Source organism: Pinus tabuliformis, chromosome 8, assembly GCF_031772625.1.
Source record: "Pinus tabuliformis cultivar Carrire ecotype Pingquan chromosome 8, CPIR1, whole genome shotgun sequence".
NCBI classification, from domain to species: Eukaryota; Viridiplantae; Streptophyta; class Pinopsida; order Pinales; family Pinaceae; genus Pinus; species Pinus tabuliformis.
This window is the reverse complement of record NC_142294.1, coordinates 644,400,325-644,419,760: the sequence shown is the minus strand read 5'-3', so window position 1 is coordinate 644,419,760 and position 19,436 is coordinate 644,400,325. Positions and strand designations below refer to the sequence as shown.

General features: G+C 36.7%; 1 pseudogene; it reads right to left on the bottom strand.

The window, feature by feature from the left end:
* The window catches only part of LOC149237179 (chaperonin 60 subunit beta 2, chloroplastic-like), a 58,730-nt pseudogene extending 40,534 nt beyond the window's left edge, over nucleotides 1-18,196 (bottom strand).
* Between the last annotated feature and the right edge of the window lie 1,240 nt (nucleotides 18,197-19,436).

Sequence of the window (19,436 nt, the reverse complement as noted above, 5' to 3'; positions counted from 1 at the left end):
ACATTTGGGCTCACCAGAATCAGTCAACAATAAATAATATAATGAAGGAGAGTATCATTCATGGGCTATACTTATCTTGGTAGATCTTCTAACACCACTTTCAGGTGTTTGCGGTGCCTGTTGTTGTTGTGGTGGTTGCTGTTGTTGTGTTTGTTGATTATTATTATTTTCAGGCACCTTTAGTTTTTCAGTGATCTCATCAAGGACTATGTATTCCTTGTTTCCTTTTCCCTATTTCTTTTCCTGTAATTGATTCTTATACAATACCTTTTCATTGAATATTACATCTCTGCTCCTAATGATTTTTTGATTTTCATAATCGTATAAGCGATAACCAAAATCATTAACACCATATCCAATAAAGGTACATTTCTTTTATTTTGCCTCAATCTTTGTTCTATTTTCTTTATTAATATGAACAAAGGCCTCACAGCCAAAAGGCTTTAAAAATGAGTAGTTTACCTTTTTACCTGTCCATGCTTCCTCTGGAACACCACCATCCAAGGAACTTGAAGGCCCTCTATTTATTAGATAGACAACAGTATCTACAACATCTGACCAAAATTGTAAAGGCAATCCTGCATGCAATCTCATCCACCTTGCATGCTCCATGATTGTTTTGTTCATCCTTTCTGACACACCATTTTCTTGTGGTGTTCTTGGAACTGTCTTCTCTCTACGAATTCCATGCTCTGAACAATACTTATCAAACTCTTTGCTGCAATATTCACCTCCATTGTCTGATCTAATTCTCTTCAATTTCTTTCATGTCTCAATCTCAACCAAAGCTTTCCATTTCTTGAAAGTATCAAATACATCAGATTTATTCTTAATACAATAAATCCAAGTTTTTCTAGTTGCATCATCAATAAAAGTAACATAATAAAGAGAGCCACCGAGAGATGATACCTGAGTAGGTCCCCATACATCTATATGCACAAGCTCTAATTTTTCACTCTTCTTTTCTTTCCCAACTCTGAGAAATCTTACTCTCTTCTGTTTTCCATAAATTCAATTCTCACAAAAGTACAAATCAACATTCTTCAAAGCCGGCAACAAATTCCTTGAGTGAAGAACCTTCATCCCCTTTTCACTCATGTGTCCAAGCCTATGATGCCATAATGCTACATTCACTCCTTTGGAAGTTAAAGAATTAACATAGTAAGAAATACCATTGCATAAATACAATTTACCAACCTTTTTCACCTTTTGCTATTACCAGGGCTCCTTTGGTGACCTTCCAAGATTTATCTGTGAAAGTTTTCAAACAACCTTCACCACCTAACGACCCTATTGAAATCATATTTTTCTTCAAATCTGGAACATTCCTTACCTCCTTTAGTAGCCATTGGTTTCCATTCTGCTGTTTTACAAGAACCTTACCCATTCCAACAATTTTACAAGGTTTATCATCACCCAAATGGACTTGTCCAAAATCTCCTTGAAAATAGTCATGAAAATATTTCTTATCATGTGTGGCATGGAATGAGGCCCCTGAATCTACCACCCAGGAATCAATAATATTTTCGAAAGAAAGAATCAAAGCATCTTGTAACACCTCACATGTCACATTTGCTTCATGATTGTTTTCTTGTTGTGCATCTCCTTCTTTTCCCTTCCGAGATCTACAATATTTCTTTAGGTGTCCTTTCTTTCCACATTTCTAGCACACTATCCCCCGATCTAGACTTGGATCTACTTATTTTTTATTTACTGCGATATCCTGAGATCTTTCCTCTTTCAATTTTTCTTTCCTTAGACTCTGCTCTTAAAGAATTACCCGATGTCTCACCAAATATTTTCCATTGCATTTCCTCACTAAGGATAGCACTGACAACATCATCAAACTTGAAAAGTACTAGATCCAGAAATAGAGTTACTAATGGTCATTACTAAACCATTCCAACTTTCTAGCAATGAGCACAAGAATAACAGAGCTCTAACTTCATCATCAAATTTTACCCCTGTGGAGCGATAAAAAGGTGTCTTTTGAACTCCTAATTACCTTCACATTAATTATCAACCCAGGGACGACTTTTTATTTCAAGAGTGTACTCAGTCTGAGGCGGCTATTTACTCAAGAGTAATGTTTTGTAGTATAGTGCTTAAAATCCAAAAGTAAATGAATGCTTGAAAAAGAAATCTAACAATGACATAAACTCAAATGCTATGAAATCCAACTATTCACTCAGCAAACATCAATTGAGGATACAGTAGCAATAACTCATTCCTCTAGAGATTGATGCAATTGAAATCAAAACAGAATAAGACAATCAATCTGGGAATGAGGAAGCAATAACCAATGTTCTCTACAGTTGACAGTCCTGCTTTAAAGCAATTAAAATGAAATAGAAATTAAACTAAAGCTGCCATTGAAAGTAAACTAGGAAAACTCTTTAAAAGCACTCTTGCAATGAATCAACAGAAATGAACAGCAAAGCTTCATCTAACAAAAATGATTTATTAATGGAAAGGAATAGCAATGCTAAAATACTAGAATTAAACAACAATCTTAAATGGAACCAAACAGCAAAACTAAGTAATTAGAAAGACACAACAACTATAAATGTAATTGAATCAGCAACCTATCAATATGAACATTAATCGCAGTTATTGAAGCAACAGCAATCGTAGTTATAATTGAATAGTAACTTAATTGAATAGCCATTGCAATTATAAATGAGAAGAAATTAAATGAACCATAGTCTTAATTAGATAGCGCAGCATTAGATCAGAATTATCAGTAGGGCATTTCAAGTTATAATTAATAATTCTATCACTGACGCAATCCAATTATGATTTCGACGAAATGTTCATAAACAAAAGATTACTGAACAAAACAATTTAAAGAAATGGAAAGGAAATCAAACCATCACACAGAAGCAATTGTAAAGATATGATACATAGTAGCAGCGTACTCCACCAGAGGCTGGGCCCTTAGCCGCCAGCGGATGGTGCTGGGTTACTTCAGAAGGAAAAGAATGAACAACAACTCCCAAATCATGTTTTAATCAGCAAATTGTGGAATCATTACAACAACAAATGCTTGAGAATTACAGCATACAACAATCCCTATCCTATCATGAATAATCCATCATCATTCTTCATCATTTTTCCATCATTTTTCATCCCCAAAAATCATCTCCATCTCTGATCTCTGTTTTCATTTAAATAGAGAGAGATCAGAGAGAAGTCACAATAAAGATAAGTACATCATAATTTCTATTACAAAATTAGCTTGTTTCCAACCAATTGATCAACAAGAAGATATATTTCCATCCAGATTTCAACAAGAGCAAGACGAATTTGGCTTTGCAGCTGAGATTTGGAGGACGGCCGCAACAACAAATCTAAGAAAATCATGCTCAAAGAACCCTGTGTTTCCCTCAGTACAAGCCGAATTTGGGCAAACCGTTCTTCGTTAAAGTTAATTGGGTCCGTTTTGGACAAAACCCATGTTTCGTATTTTTCAGATTCATCTTCATTTGCTTAGAATCTCAACCGCAAAATTGTCACTTCTTATTCCAGCGAATTTCTGAGTTGGCACTTTTAATGATCAAGTCTTCAATCTGGAAATTATCTTGGAGGCTAAAAATGGTAAATAATGTTACAACTGATTTATTAAAACTATCATTGATAAAATCATGCATAATCATCAATTTATTAGAAATAAAGGAGAATAAATAATATTCATTTATAGAAGCATAAATCATCATAAAATGGATTTATATAATAAATGACATGATGAAGAATAATAGAAATGGGTGAATAAGTGTTCAAAAGTGATAATAATAATGGCATATTAACGGCCCAACATACCCCCACACTCAATATGTTTCATGTCCTCATGCAACGAAAACTGAATATATTGCATGTCCTCATGCAACCCAAAGACAAAAACCCATGTGTTAACCAAGCAATAAAAAATATGTTCATCTCAGCTCATGAAATGGATAGAACAAATGAATTCTTCCTTAATTAATGAATATTCACTTTTAGCACTCTTGATGAAGGCATAACAATTTTTCATTGACGTTCAAGTTATGTGCATATGAAGTTGCAGCAAAATATGATATAAGTGATATCAACCTTCATTAACCATTTTCCCAAAAACTACAAAACAACTTTTGTTGAAATGTTGCAAGTAAATTTAGAATATATGAATGCCTCTATGATCCAAAAATCAGATCGTTTTGATGCACGGATCATGAGATATAAACAAAATGGCTGTAGGTGAGAGTGCATGATTTCCGAAATTTTATGAACCAATATTTCTTGAAATTGTCTGGGTTTGTATTAATGATATGTCTGTGTTTTCCAAAAATCACAAGAATTGAGTTCATAGCTTTAAAAATATTATGGAAATCAATTTCTACACTGAAATTGTATGCTTTAAATGAGAAAGAAAATAGAAAACATCCATCATGCGTAGCAATTCAAACATCCATCATGCGTAGCAATTCCTCCCTCTCTTTGAAAAATTAACATGCCCTCATGCGAGGCTAGAAAACAAATAGAGGTGGTTGCTACTATTTGTTGAAGTCTATGCTTGGTGTAAAACAACATGGAATAAGAGAGGTGTTGAGAATGAATAAGAATAAGAATGGATGATAAAGAATATGAATGACATGGTCATAAGAAAGAAATGAATGAAAGCAACACTCCCCCAAACTGAAAGATAATATGCCGCTGAAAAAGGGGAAGTGGTAAAGATGTGGAATGAAGGATGATAAATAATGCTAAAAATGGATTTCACTAAATTCTCCTAAATTCGTAATAAATCAGAAAATTATGCTATTTTACCTCAAGTTTTACCTCCAAAAAGAAAAATGTGGAATGACATATAGGTATTGGCATTTGTTGAAGCTGATGTAGGCAGAAAAGGTGGAATCCAGGTAAGCACATCATGTCTGAACAATTGTTCACGTTCGCGAGTTGCTCGAGCCTCTTCTGTTAGTTGCAATAGTGTGGTCATGCTGCGAATAGAATTTTGCCCATACTTGTTGTTCTCATGTAAACAAAGCACTATTTTGCATACAATGTTCTTGAATCCATAGTGTTAGTTTTGAATAGAAATAGATAAGAGGCATGCAAAACTTTCAGTCAAAAAAACTTTTGTCAAATCAACAAGTTATGGCAGAGTGTAGTAATCATATCACATGCAATCCCATAATGCATACATTCCCCCCCCTCTAATTGGAAAATGAATTCCATGACCATAAAGCGTATGAGAGGGGTTATGTTGACGGCAAGGCACATGAATGAACAATATATCAGTAAATGAAGCAGAGTACACTTATCAATGATAGGACAGCGAGAGTTATGGTTATAATGAGAGTAGAGTATGTAAAGATAGTTATGAATAAGAGATAGGACGCTTATGATTGATGATAAGTTATGAAAAAGAGAAAAAGAACAACAATATGCCAAAAAGATGCTTTACTGATAGTAAGCTAGCTGAAAATGATGCGATTGATCCTAAAACAATTTCTCATGCATAAAGGTTCAAAACAGGGAAAAAGTTAAGGAAATAACTTCTCCGATAAAAAGAAAAATAAGAAAAGGGTATTATAATAATAATTGACGATAAGATATAACTTCAATACCATAAGCAGAGCCGCTGCTGCTAGCAGGCGACCATAGCCTCGGCAGGGTTGCTTTTTAACCCATATGAGCCAGGATCCTCAATTTATAAATGGAGAGTTACAGTGTTGTTCTACAGAAGAGATCAGTGTGCTGGCGTGGTAACCAGATAATCACACTACCATTCACTGGGATGTAACAAAAGTGATCAGGTCGGCTCGTGATGAGACCTCCTGTTCCAAGGATAATTTCGCTATCCAATGGATCATAACCCTGGTGTGGTGGCCATAATGGGAATGTCACTTTCTTACAACCTTATGAACATGGTAGGCTGGCTCGTAATGAGACCCCCCTATCCTCCATCTGCGAACAAAATTTTGTTGTTATTACATATTTTTATGACAAAAATAGGGAGGCTCAGTACTCCTTAATAGCAGGGATGGTGGAAGAAGTTGAAGATGTCAATAGAAAAAAATATACCCATAATCTCATTTATTACAGACAGAGAAGATTATAACCAGGGAGGATGGAACCAGCATGGTATTAAGATGATCAATCAATATCATGTATAGCAGAAAACAATGCAGTAAAGTAATATATAAATAATTGTGTCCCTTTTGATAAAAAAATCTATCATCAAGGAGTTGTTCTGTTAAAGATCATAACGTGAATGATATTAACTCGCTTCAAAAGAATCCATAATTCTTGTCCTCATAAAAGTAGTGTACTTCATGCCATAAAATGGAATCAATTAAAATGTGGTTGAGATGAATTGGGAATAATCCCACAAGAGGAAGGAAGGCTTGCTCTCAAAAATAATCCCAAAGTGTTGCTCTTTTGAATGAGCAACAAAAACAGTCAAAAAGTGGTGTTCCTTGTAGGGAACAACAAAGGAAATGCAGACAAAAAAAAACAAAAATACACACAAAAAAGTGTGAAAATGCAAATGTCGTTCCTTTGGAAAAAGGAACAGCAAAAACTAAAAGTGTCGTTCCTTTAGAAAATGAAAAGGAACAACAAAAATCAAAAGTGTCATTCCTTTGGAAAAGGAACATCGAAAATGAAAAGTGTCGAAGTGCTGTCCCTTTCGAAAAGGAACAGTAAAACCTGAAAGTACAGAAGTGTTGTTCCATTCGAAAAGGAACAACAAAACGTGAAAGTGCAGAAGTGTTGTTCCATTTCGAAAAGGAACAACAAAACGTGAAAGTGCAGGAGTGTTGTTCCATTCGAAAAGGAACAGCAAAACGTGAAAGTGCAGAAGTGTTGTTCCATTCGAAAAGGAACAGCAAAACATGAAAGTGCAGAAGTGTTGTTCCATTTCGAAAAGGAACAACAAAAAATGAAAGTGCAGAAGTGTTGTTCCATTCGAAAAGGAACAGCAAAACGTGAAAGTGCAGAAGCGTTGTTCCATTTCGAAAAGGAACAGCAAAACGTGAAAGTGTAGAAGTGTTGTTCCATTCGAAAAGGAACAACAAAACGTGAAAGTGCAGAAGTGTTGTTCCATTTTGAAAAGGAACAGCAAAACGTGAAAGTGCAGAAGTGTTGTTCCATTCAAAAAGGAACAGCAAAACGTGAAAGTGCAGAACTGTTGTTCCATTTCGAAAATGAACAGCAAAACGTGAAAGTGCAGAAGTGTTGTTCCATTTCGAAAAGAAACAGCAAAACGTGAAAGTGCAGAAGTGCTGCCCCATTTCGAAAAGGAACAGCAAAACGTGAAAAAAAGAACAGCAAAATGGACAATCATAAAATGAAAACATGCAAAAAAAACAGATTAGCTGTTCACAGCATTGATGCTGAGAGTTATACTTTGAGTGAAGCAACACCTGAAATACAAAATATAAGAAAAATTAGAAAAGAAACAACAAAAAATAGTATGTAAAAAAATAGATTAAGTTACAACAGCTATGATGTGATGTCAAAAAAAATGATTTATTCGAAAAATGTTTTGGCAGCAAAGACATGACATGAATCTTCAAATCGGAATCAATTCTTCATTTCTTCTATTATGAATCCATTGGGTGATGAGTTGGATGAAATTCCTTTGTTTTATTAAAATTTGTTTCAAAAATCACTCGTCCATAAATTGACCTTCTTTATTTTCCCAGGACCTGCAAAAAACGAGTGCCTACCTGCAATAAAACATTAAATCATGGAGAAAGAGAGGTGATCGGGCTCCCCTAATCCAAGAATTATGCAAAAAACAACAAGTAGTTACTCTTTATAACAAATCCATTGAGAAAATAACAAAGTAAAATTTATCTGTCACTTGCGGGAGAGCAGTGGCCAATCATGCTAACCTGTAGTGTTTTAATCACAACTTCTTTGTTTTTCGTCAAAATTGAGTGATTCCAAAGAAAAATGAGAGCTAATTCAAAGGGTTATCTCTAGTAGCAACAGGTTTTAAAAATTCAATGCTATGATATGTCAAATTTGTCTAGAACAACCTGCATAATAGAGTCATTTTCGATTACCCAATCTAGACCAACGATTGATATTTCAAGCATAGATTCTTCGTTTGATGTTGGATTCAAATGATTCAATTTGGAAATGAAAGTATATTCATTTATTTATCTCCAATAGAAACAGGTTTTGAAGAAAAGAAGAATTGATAGGTCAAATATTGTAAGGAACAGCCAGAAAGACATAGTTTTAAGAGTGCTGATTTACGATAGACAGTCAGTATTTTGATCATATCTTCCCCATACGATATCAAAAATGAGTGATTCAAATCGCATTGTAAACTAGACTCGTAGGGGAATCTACCATAGAAATATGTTTTAAAAATTCATTCATTTAGGCCTCCAAAAACTGACTATCCCAACTCTGTTCCTGAGCTGCCCGCTAGACATCCGGTCAATGTTTTGGCTCTAACTTTTTCGTTTCAAATCCAAATTGAGTGGTTAAAATTGGGTTAGAAAGTAGACATCAAGGGCTACCTAGGGTAGAAACAGGATTTAAAAATATTCACTTTTGGTCCCTCAAAACATGACTTTCCCGACTGTTTTTCCATAAATCTCATCAAGCCCGCAAGCCAAAAAAGTGATATTCAACCATTTTCTCATATTGATGATAAAGATGAATATAAGTGCTTGTAGAATTGTTATTTCTATTATAAATCATCTACATACACAAATGAATTGAAACATTTATCATCGATGTTGATTTCAATAGCATGTTGCAACAAAAGAAATAACTAGTTTTACAAAAATAATAATAAAAAGTGTTTGTTTTATTTCTTTATTTATTTTATTTTCTCCACTATCCTACTCTTCTTTGAGAATTGAGTATGTTTATGTATAAGAGTATTTCCAGTGGAACCATGTTAGAAATAAGGCCTCATGTATGCACATACCCAAATGTTGATAAAAATTAGGGTATGAGAAGCCAACTTCCCTTGAAAAGATGGTTTCAAAAATTGTTGAAGTATGGAGTGATGATGCAAACATGTGATGGAGTGAAACCAATCTTCAATATATCCGTTACTTTCTTGATTTCCCATCATACCATGAAGTTCTTGAGCTTTTAAAATGATTTGTTGGTGCAACCTACAAGGAACCTCATTTTCTTCCATAGCTTCTACAATTTTTGAATTTGAAACACTCTGAATCTCATTGTAAGTTTTCTCTAATTGCACATGTGAGATAGAATGGGTGGGAAGGGTGGGTAAATTTGGCAGTTCAACACTGTAAGCATGTTGTACTAGTTTATTGCGGTGAAGGTGTGGAATTAGTTGAGCAGGAAATTCAAAAAAATGTTGGGCAGTTTCTTACCATAACAGAAGATGTCCTTCATGTGTTCCTTCAAAGATCCTTCTTCCAATATTCCTGTCAATTAGTTAGTGAAATGGGTGGTGCTTACATCACCACTTGAGTGAAAGTATGTGATTTATTTTTCAAAATTTCTTTTTTTTTCCTAATCATTCACACAAAAATTCAAACATCTATTTCTATACAAGAAAGCAATAGCAAATCTGTTAGGAAAGCGGACAGTGGAGCAGGGCTTTTACATGCTCTGTACGCAGGTTCTTACCTTCTGTTTTTAAGATCCAACTCTTCCCTAACAGGCACTCATCAGATTCACACTACTATTTAGAAATGGCTACACTCTCCCCAGCAACGGCGCCAAAATGTGGAGCGATAAAAAGGTGTCTTTTGAACTCCTAATTACCTTCACATTAATTATCAACCCAGGGATGACTTTTTATTTCAAGAGTGTACTCAGTCTGAGGCGGCTATTTACTCAAGAGTAATGTTTTGTAGTATAGTGCTTAAAATCCAAAAGTAAATGAATGCTTGAAAAAGAAATCTAACAATGACATAAACTCAAATGCTATGAAATCCAACTATTCACTTAGCAAACATCAATTGAGGATACAGTAGCAATAACTCATTCCTCTAGAGATTGATGCAATTGAAATCAAAACAGAACAAGACAATCAATCTGGGAATGAGGAAGCAATAATCAATGTTCTCTACAGTTGACAGTCTTGCTTTAAAGCAATTAAAAGGAAATAGAAATTAAACTAAAGCTGCCATGGAAAGTAAACTAGAAAAACTCTTTAAAAGCGCCCTTGCAATGAATCAACAGAAATGAACAGCAAAGCTTCATCTAACAAAAATGATTTATTAATGGAAAGGAATAGCAATGCTAAAATACTAGAATTAAACAGCAATCTTAAATGGAACCGAACAGCAAAACTAAGTAATTAGAAAGACACAACAACTATAAATGTAATTGAATCAACAACCTATCAGTATGAACATTAATCGCAGTTATTGAAGCAACATCAATCGTAGTTATAATTGAATAGTAACTTAATTGAATAGCCATTGCAATTACAAATGAGAAGCAATTAAATGAACCATAGTCTTAATTAGATAGCGCAGCATTAGATCAGAATTATCAGTAGGGCATTTCAAGTTATAATTAATAATTCTATCACTGACGCAATCCAATTATGATTTCAACGAAATGTTTATAAACAAAATATTACTGAACAAAACAATTTAAAGAAATGGAAAGGAAATCAAACCATCACACAAAAGCAATTGTAAAGATATGATACACAGCAGTAGCGTACTCCACCAGAGGCTGGGTCCTTAGCCGCCAGCGGATGCTGCTGGGTTACTTCAGAAGGAAAAGAATGATCAACAACTCCCAAATCATGTATTAATCAGCAAATTGTGGAATCATTACAACAACAAATGCTTGAGAATTACAGCATGCAACAATCCCTATCCTATCATGAATAATCCACCATCATTCTTCATCATTTTTCCATCATTTTTCATCCCCAAAAATCATCTCCATCTCTGATCTCTGTTTTAATTTAAATAGAGAGAGATCAGAGAGAAGTCACAATAAAGATAAGTACATCATAATTTCTATTACAAAATTAGATTGTTTCCAACCAATTTATCAACAAGAAGATATATTTCCATCCAGCTTTCAACAAGAGCAAGACGAATTTGGCTTTGCAGCTGAGATTTGGAGGACGGCCGCAACAACAAATCTGAGAAAATCGTGCTCAAAGAACCCTGTGTTTCTCTCCGTACAAGCCGAATTTGGGCAAACCGTTCTTTGATAAAGTTAATTGGGTCCGTTCTGGACAAAACCCATGTTGTGGATTTTCCAGATTCATCTTCATTTGCTCAGAATCTCAACCGCAAAATTGTCACTTCTTATTCCAGCGAATTTCTGAGTTGTCACTTTTAATGATCAAGTCTTCAATCTCGAAATTATCTTGGAGGCTAAAAATGGTAAATAATGTTACAACTGATTTATTAAAACTATCGTTGATAAAATCATGCATAATCATCAATTTATTAGAAATAAACGAGAATAAATAATATTCATTTATAGAAGCATAAATCATCATAAAATAGATTTATATAATAAATGACATGATGAAGAATAATAGAAATGGGTGGAATAAGTGTTCAAAAGTGATAATAATAATGACATATTAACGGCCCAACAACCCCTACAGAACTTAACTAACTTGTAACCGTATTAAAATCATTTAAATGGTCTACAACAGATCCACCTTCCGACATCTTCATATTAAATAACCGTTTCATAAGAAATACCTTGTTTGAGGCCCAGGGTTTTTCATATAGTTTCACCAATGCCTTAATCAAACCCTCTGTTGTTGTTTCCTTCGAAATGTTGAAGGCAAACGATGCTGCGAGGCACAACCGTACCGTTCCGAGTGCCTTCCTATCGAGAAGGTTCCATTCTTCATCTATCATACCCGTCGACATCTTTTTTTTTCACCCAATGGTAGGTACAGATCTTTGTGATACAGATAATCTTCCATCTGCATCTTCCATAGTGAGAAGTTTTGGCCATTAAATTTCTCGACCCTAACCTTACCATCTTCTGCCATTGCTCCCACTCGAATGAGGAACCCTTCTTTCCTTCGAGTTTATCAGCCAAATGGAACATGGCTCTGATACCAGTTGTTAGAGAATTATATATTATAGAGGAATGGAACACATAGAATATAGTAGAAATATAAACACAGAAAATGCATAAAACCAGATAGACATAGATATACGTGGTTCACCTAGTTTGGGCTACGTTTACCCTGAACATTGAGTCCTTCCTTTCTATTATCCAGCTGAAACAAATACCTCTAAATAATCATGCTCCACACCCAACAAAATCGACTATCTTAAAAGAACCCTTTCCATCACAGTAGACCCAATTGGTAGACCAACCTCAGTCTTCTTCTTCCTCAGGTTCCCAAGTGTTCATGATGCAAGGTTCATCACCTATCTTGATCGCTACTCGAACTAAGGACTATCAAGCTATGTCTAAGAAGACGATGGAGAAAGAAGCCAATGATATTCCTTCTACTTCTACTCTGTCCTCTTCTAGTTTGCTCCATATCAAATTCCCTAATAGTGAGTCCATCATCTAGCCACCCCCCAAAGGTGTTCTTCATAAGTCATCTTTCAATCCGAATGCTAGAGCTGAGCAACATTACAACATTGTTGAAGATTTAGCTCAGGCACCTTCGGTGATGTCTGCCTTGGAGGCTATTCAATCTTGTCCAACACAGCGGAAGTCACTGTTGACTGCTATAGGTGTTATCAATCCTTCTGATTCGAGTCTAATTACTTTCAATCTAGAGAATCATCTACCTCGTCTTCCCCATCAGATTGCATTTCTAATACAGGTCCTTATCAAAGGAAAGATGATTCATCGAACAATTATTAATAAAGGTGCCTCAACCTGCATCAGGTCAGTTTTTTGTTGGCAAGCCATTGGCTCTCCTCCTCCTAACTAATATCCGAACACTTGGAAGCCTTTGATGGCAGAGGTTCACGACCATATGGTATTCTCATGAACTTGTCGATTGCATTATAAGGAAAGACTGTTGAATTAGAAGTAGAAGTTGTAGACGCAAAACTCAACTACAACCTTCTTCTAAGGTGAAGCTGGACTCACACCATGTTTTGTGTGGTGTCTTCTTTGTTCCATGTACTTCGTTTTCCTCATGAAATAAAAATGTCATGGTTGATCAACTCTCTTTCTTTTCTTCTGATTCATCCAACGGTAATGTTCCTTACGTGTGAAACACTGATATTCCATGCGAGAGCGTGGGCGCGGGTCTCTTCAAAGACACTTCCTTATTGTGTACTTTTACTCTCCCACCTCCAAATGTTCATTCATTCAATATGGTCTCAGATACTATGGATCCTTGGAGTATCCTTACCAAAGATCAAATTGACTCATTTGGTAATGTTATGCCTCTAAGTCCATTGGAGATAAATTATCAAGAAATTGTTTTTGCTTTGATGGCTGCTTCAGAAAGTCATATCGTCTTCAGTATGAACCTGGACACTTACATTTCATTCCCTTGGCTTGGTTCTTGGGATTATTCAGATCACTTGAACAAGACATTCCCCACTGATGAGAGTATCGTGGAGGTCATGTCTAGAGAAAATTCCATGGAACGGTCTACATCATCATTCTTCCTTTCTCCCTAGCCTCGATGGGATGCTTCCATGTCTTGAAGCATTTGTCTCTCATTCTCCTACAACTCCACTTCAGACACCTATTCGAGTACATGAAATCTTGTTGGAGGGTAATATGGGAAACATCACTACTATGAGGCCTCTTGACATTTCTGTTAAATTGGGAATTGTCGAGAACATCCATATTGGGGTTTCTTGTTCTCCATATGAGATTAAGATTTATACTCAGATTTTTGAAGAATTCCAAGACATTTTTGCTTGATCATACAAGGAAATGCTTGGTATCGATCCAGCCATAATGGTGCATGAGATTCTGACTTATCCTAGTGCTAAGCCTGTTCGACAACGACTTTGCCCTGCACACCCTCGAAAGGCTGCTACGATCAAAACAAAAGTAGAAAGGCTTTTGAAAGCAAGTTTCATTTATCCTATTCCATTGATGGATTGGGTATCCAATATTGTCCCTATTACCGAAAAGCAAGGCACAATACATGTTTGTGTTGACTACCGTGATATTAATTACATGTATCCTAAGGAAAACTATGCTACTCCCTTTATTGAGCATATCATCGACGAATGTCCTGGGAGTGAGATTTTTTCCTTCATGGACAATTTTTCCAGCTATAACCAAATTAACATTTCACCCACTGATCACCATAAAATAACCTTTATCTATCCCTACGGTACTTTTTCTTACAAAAATATTCCTTTTGGTTTAAATAATGCTGGCACTACCTTCCGGCGAGCAATGTCCTATGCATTTCATGACATTCAACAAAATGTTAAGCCATACCTTGACGACTTACCCGCTCACTCGGCTAAACGTTGTGACCATCTAGATCACTTAAGAGCCATCCTTTTACGATGTTGGCATTATAATATTCACCTCAATACACACAAGTGTGTGTTTTTCATCGAGTCTGGTCGACTCTTAGGTTTTGTATTGTATCGTGAAAGTATCAGGATTAATCCCTTGAAAGTTAAGGCCATAGTCAATTTACCCCCTCTTTCATCACTGCTGCAATTGTAGAGCTTGCAGGGAAAAGATAATTTTCTCCATCTCTTTGTCCCGAATTACACCAAACTTGCCAATGGATATACTCACTTACCTAAGAAGGGGATCCATTTTATTTGGGATGAAGTTTCCCAATAATCCTTCGATTCTTTAAAGAAATCCCTTATTAGTGCTCCTTTACTGCATTCCCCCAACTACCACCACGATTATTTCCTGTATTTTGCACCAACTCATACCACTATTGCTATGGTGTTAATTCAGGACAATGATGACAACAACGAGCATGTGGTTTATTATCTAAGCCAGAATCTTCTTGAGACTGAGTCTCGTTATGCCCATGTCGAGAAGCTTTCTTTGGCGACAGCTCATGCCATCCAGAGGTTTCAACATTATATCCTTTTATGGAAAACCATTTTAATTTTTGATTGCAACCCCATGACATATATACTGACTCGTTAGTTACTTGGGGGAAAATACTGCAAATGGATCGTGATCCAGTAGGAGTTTTATTTGGATTTTACTGCTGCCAAATCAAAGAAATATCTCGTCTTATCCAAGTTAATCTATGCTCATCCATTTGCAAGCAACCCAACTAATTTTACTAAGAGGATACCCAACGAAACTCTATTTCCAATTAGCACTCTTGACCCCTGGTATGGAGACATTATTATTTATCTCCAAACCTAGAATTTCCAATCTGAGTTGTCTCGATCGGACAGACGCCTTATCCAACGTCAATCCCAACCCTATCCGATCCTTAGTGATACATTGTATCGAGTCAGTGTGGAATCTTTCCTTCGCAGATGTTTCACCCTTAAAGAAGCTGAGCGGGTCCTCAATGATTTCCACTTTGGTGCTTGTGGAGGTCATATGTATGGATATGCCATTGTTTAGAAGATACTTCATGCTGGTTATTTCTAGCTTTTTATCTTCGAAGATTGCATTCTATATATCTAAAAATTCCATGAATGCCATATTTTCAACCGCAAGCACCACGTCCCACCCACACTTGTCCACCATATAATTACCGTTGGCCCATTTGCCAAATAGGGCATTGATTTCATGACATATAACCCTCACTCAGATAGGGGGGCATGGTTATATCATTGTTGTCATCGACTATTTTACGAAATGGGCCGAGGCGATGCCTACATACAATGATGTTGGTATTACTACCACACAGTTCCTTTTTAACCACGTTGTAGCACGTTTTGGTGTCCCTCAAGCTATTGCAATTGACCATGGATCACATTTTCATCAGCACATGATAGCAAAGCTAACTACTCAGTTGGGCCTTCAACATGATACCTCAACTCCTTATTATCCACAGGCCAATGGCCAAGCTGAAGAAATCAATAAGGTTTTGATTACTATGTTTTAGCGTACTGTTGGGAAGCACTGAAAGGATTGGCATTTAATGTTATTTTTTGCTCTTTGGGCTTACAGAACCTCTACTAAGATGGCCACAAGATTCACTCTGTTCCAGCTAGTATACAGTTTAGAGGTAACTCGTCCAATCAAATGTGAAATTCTTTCACTTAATCTAGCTATCAAACATCTTCCAAATACCTCGCCTAAAGAGGAGTAGATATTGTATCTTGAGAGACTCGTCGCATCACTCTGATGGTCATTAAAGCTCAAAAGAAATAGGTCAAAGCTCATTTTGATCAAACTGTTTCTCCTTGCACTTTCACTGAAGGCAACTTGGTCCTTCTTTACAATCAAGCCAACAATAAATTGGGGGAAGGTAAGTTCAAACCCATGTGGCATGGGCCCTAAATTGTCAAGTGTGTCTTACAGAAAGGTGATTTGAGCTATGTGATTATGAGGGAAATGCATTTTCACAACCTAATCGGCACGGGATCCCCCAAGGGAAGTCTTGGGGCTTAGAGCCCTGATTTTGGTCAAAGAATGTAATTCCGATCTAAAACTCTGGATTTTGTGGGCGTGGAGCGCGTAGTTTGTAAAAGTGTCATAGGGTTGTTCACCCTTAATTTTTTTAATGTATTTTCAGCTGTAGATATCAACCCATGGTCTGCAGACCATGCGATTGTATAAATAGAGCGAGGCTCTAAGTAGTTAAGAAATCAATAAATCAATCAATCTAAGCAAGGATGATGTACGTGAGATAGATTTGTGGATTAAAGTCTAGTTTTGGGTCGTAGAGTAGGAGAAGGATTTGCAGCTGATTGGAAAGGGGCCTACTATTTGCAGCTAGAATCGCGGACCCCTGTAGCCGAGTGTCCAGGGCGAGTCGAGTCTGTAACAGTTGCAAGTATTAATAAAGAGAAGTTTCCTATCATTTCTATGTATTTATTTCCTGTTTTATGCATCTGTTATCTTGGGTATGAAATTCACTTCTAATACTTATATGATGCATGAATGTGTATAATTGTATTGATCAAGTGAATGAAAGATATAATATCTATTTACGTGAAGTTAACTAAGATCTGTCAAGACAATAAGTAAGATACGGGGTGTAGTTTGGGGAAATAGCGTAGGTTTCTGCCATAGCAGCTTAAAAGCATCTCAGCCCTTGGTTAGGGTTGTATGAACTATGATTATAACAGATCGTGAAGGTATTGAAGGTTAGAACTGTGCACAAAATGACATGCATGAAGGAAGACATAGTTGGACTAAACTGACATCACAAACATCTCAAGGGTGAAGAAACTTGGTTCCAACATCCCCCAATACTGCTTTGGGTGAGACTTCAGTTTGCACTCTGTGGGCTGATACCAAAAGGGCTAGTAGTGTAGGGATTTATTTGTCTAAATAACTCCAAACCTGGGTCAGGCCCCCATAAGCCAACAAATGGTTCAGTTGTCGGGACTGAAATCTACATAGAGATGTCTAATGTCATATCATTGGAATCCAACTAAGAAAGAAATTGAAGGCTGGCTGGAGAGAAGAATTCACGAGTCTGTGACGCAGGAGAACAAGAACTCGTGACTATCAAAAGAAGAGTGGTTAGACTGCTACCTGTACACGGAGATCCACAAAATATTCTTTGCATCCTTCCCTACTGAGCTATATGAGTGGATCGCGAAGCTAGCAGATAGCCAAGGAAGGTGGAAACTTGACGGTCCTATTGTGTGGACCCTAGAGTTAGTGTGAAGGTTGGAAGCATCAGAGGATAAGATCACGCACGCCATTGATCATTAGCTTGATTGTATTATAGGAGGATTAGTTACTGAGTTCACAATTGACACCTCAGTTAGCTACAGCGAGGTAGAGTGATGCTTTCTCAAAGGACCATGAGGTAAGTATGTAAAGTCTTTGAATACTTGGATTAAAATGCTATTGTGTGAAAAGAGGGTTATGCAGTTACCTTGATGTTTAGGGCTACGCAAAGTAGAAAAGCTTATAGGAATGAACGAAATAGGGGACCAAAAACTAGCCCATTGATTTCACCTCTGCGAGGGGATGAGGAAGAGCTCGCGAAGGTTTCACCGCGAAGTGTGATCCATCTAATAATGCAAAGAATTCCACGAATACCAACTCCACCCACACCGCCACCAGCTTCACCACCATCACCTCCATCTTCACGTGTACCCACTCCACCACGACCGCGATTCAATATGGCGAGCACAGTGAAGTTTCCTGTGTTCATAGGTTTTGGAAATGAGGATCTAGACTAATTCTGGTTCGTGGTAAGCACTGTATGGGAAGCGCAAGGAGTTTAAGATGACAATATGAAGAACACGACATTGGTTAGCACCTTGCAAGACCTCATGTTGACCTGGTATATTAAGCACTCCAATGATCATCCAAATGCAGGAATTGCAGATATCCAGGTAGTGCTAAATAAAAAATTTAGTAGGCTGAAGTCTGAAGCACAATCGATCATTGGATTGAAAGAGATCACAATGCTACCAGGAAAGACTCCTTGGGAGCTAGATCAGAGGTTGAAATGTACGATTCGCGAAGCTAATATGAATCTGACGGATGAACAACATCGTGAGTGGTTTGTGGCTTTGTTAATGCCACATTTAAGGAGTGCGCTATCGCACCATAAGATAACGACTAAGGCAAAGGGCTTAGAGATTTCTATGAGGCTACATGAGACCCCGATGCAGGATCCTAACTTAGGAGTTGAGAAGATCCACATACATCTGAAGAATTTATGCCTTGAGATGCAGACTCTGAAATAGGACAAGACAACTCAACCAGAAGTGCACAAAGAGGTATGGTATGTAAAATGCAAGGGTCAGGGTCATGACAAGGACCACTGCCCGTTTTTTACAAATTAGCTTGGAGGAGGAGGACCGATTCCCTTAAGACCAAAAGTGCAAGAAGGACCTAGCGCATCGCCTGCTTTGTGGTGCACGATTTGTCGAATAGCAGGAAAACATGCCATAGACAATTGTCACTTGTTACAGAAGTATATTCAAAATTAACAACAGTTGTTATGAAACTTTTGTAGGTCAGTGGGACATGATGAGCGCACTTGTAGAAACTATGAGTGGATGATGGGTAGAACTCCCACCTACAAAGTTTAGGGCGAAACGTGACCCCTTGATCAAAATGCAGGAATGGCGTGAATGTTGGGTCCCTATAATACTAGTGATTACCTCATTACTATTGTAGTTATACCCCTCATTTATATTGTTGTGCCCCTATTACCCCCATATTGTTATTTTTGTGACCCATAGAATCCCTCTATTGTTATTTTTGTGGCTTTATATTATTATTGTTAGGTCGGCTGGATTATATTGTGACTCCTTAGACTCCTATATATAGAAAGGAGGTTTTTTCATTTGAATCATTGAATAATTGTTCATTTATGTAATGTAAAGGAGGTTTCCCCCTCAAAGAGGCTGAATTCTAAGGCATTGATCTATCTTTTCTAT